The sequence below is a fragment of the Jaculus jaculus genome, chromosome 2 (assembly GCF_020740685.1).
Source record: "Jaculus jaculus isolate mJacJac1 chromosome 2, mJacJac1.mat.Y.cur, whole genome shotgun sequence".
In the NCBI taxonomy this organism is placed as follows: domain Eukaryota; kingdom Metazoa; phylum Chordata; class Mammalia; order Rodentia; family Dipodidae; genus Jaculus; species Jaculus jaculus.
The window spans coordinates 89,339,739-89,341,728 of record NC_059103.1 but is presented as its reverse complement, the minus strand read 5'-3'; the positions used below and the strand labels follow the sequence as shown (position 1 = coordinate 89,341,728).

The window sequence follows — 1,990 nt, the reverse complement described above, 5'->3', positions numbered from 1 at the left end:
ATTCATGATAAGAAGTTATAGAATCAGCCTAGATTTCTGTCAACAGATGAAATGTGGAATGTTTACCATAGCCTCGAGTGTTTGCAAGTAACTCTCCTACTTATTCCCAACTGGTGGAGTCTTTAGAAAAGTGGAGCCTTGCTGAAGGTGTGTCTCTAGAGGTGGACCTTGAAGTTAATGAGTCTAGCTCACTAGATGTTCAGAGATAGCTTGCTTTTGCTGCTCCCCTCCCTGGCATGAGTGTATGATGAAGTGAGCCAGCTTCCTTCACCATGATGAAGCTTCCCCTCAAAAATATAAGCATGCAATAAATCTATTCCTCCCATAAACTGCTTTTGGATGGGTGATTGCCCTAGCAACAAGAAGGTGACTGCTACAAGATGATATATACATGTAACATCACACACATAGATGATAGGTAGATAGATATGTAGGTAGGTAGGTAGGTAGATAGATAGATAGATAGATAGATAGATAGATAGATAGATAGATAGATGGCAAGGTCCTGCTCTGCTAGAAAAGAAACTAAGTGTTGTGTATCAAGAAAAAGTTCACAAGTTTATGATCGAGCTGGATGGGACAGAAAACAAGTTCAAATTTGGGGCCAATGACATCCTGAATGTGTCCTTGGCTGTATGTAAGGCAGCCGAGAAGGGAGTCCCCCTCTACAGACATACTGCAGACCTCATCCTCCCAGTGCCTGTCTTCAATGTGATCAACAGGGTCTCCCATGCTGGAAACAAGCTGGCCAGGCATGAGTTCATGATTCTGCCAGTGGGAGCTAGCTTCTTCAAGGAAGCCGTGCACATTGGTGCTGAGGTCTACCACCACCTTAAAGGGGTCATCAAGACCAAGTATGGGAAAGATGCCACCAATGTGGGGGATGAGGGCCAACATCCTGGAGAACAATGAGGCCCTGGAGCTGCTGAAGACAGTTACACAGTCAGCTCCTTACCCAGACTAGGTGGTGATTGGCATGGATATGACACCATCTGAATTTTATCACAATGGGAAGTATGATCTCAACTTCAAGTTACCTGACAATCCTGCCAGATATGTCAGTGGGGAGAAGCTTGAGGAGCTATATAAGAACTTCATTAAGAACTATCCTGTGGTCTCCTTTGAGGACCCCTTTGACCAGGATGATTGGGGTACATGGACCTCATTCTTCTCGGAAGTGGACATCCAAATTGTGGGATGTCAACAATCCTAAGAGGATTGCCTAGGCCATTGAGAAGAAAGCCTGCAACTGCCTACTTCTGAAGGTCAACCAGATTGGCTCAGTGGCCGACTCCATCCAGGCCTGCAAGCTGGCACAATCTAATGTCTGGGGGTTCGGGGGTAATGGTGAGCCAGCGCTCTGGGGAGACTGAGGACACATTTATTGCTATTTCGTTGTGGGGTTCTGCACAGGACAGATCAAGACTGGCACCCCAGTCAAAGCATCTAGCAAAATACAACCTACTCATGATGATTGAGGAGGCTCTTGGAAACAAAGCTGTCTTTGCTGGAGGAAAGTTCCATAACTCAAAGGCCAAGTGAAAAGCTGAAAGCCCAGACCTCACAGGACAGACACAGGCCTTCAAGTGCTTCTCCCTGAAATAAACATGAGCGCCAAACAACAACAACAAAATGTACATATTTAGGAGGAATTGCATATTAGAGGAAAAACGTATTCACTAAAAATATTAGAGAAAGGAAGAGGAGATACTGGAACAAAATTGTTTAGAGCTAATAGTTCAGCGCTGTGCATTTCAATTTTGCTAACAGAGTAAATTTAAAATGTTCACATCGCTAGTTTGTGCCTCATAACAAGATGAAGTAAATAAAAAGCATGAATGACAGCTTATTTGATAGACATGATCTATAAAATTTAAGGCTATTAAATTATTATTAAATTATTATCTGTTATTAAATTTTTATAATGAATAGGTATGCCTGTGTGCTTGTGTGTAGTGGGTGCATGTGTATGTGCAAGCATGCATGCACT

At 43.1% G+C, this 1,990-nt stretch overlaps 1 pseudogene; it reads left to right on the top strand.

Annotated features, from left to right (window-relative positions):
* Positions 1 to 492: 492 nt before the first annotated feature.
* On the top strand, positions 493 to 1,542 carry LOC101594371 (annotated as a pseudogene).
* The last annotated feature ends 448 nt before the right edge of the window (positions 1,543 to 1,990 follow it).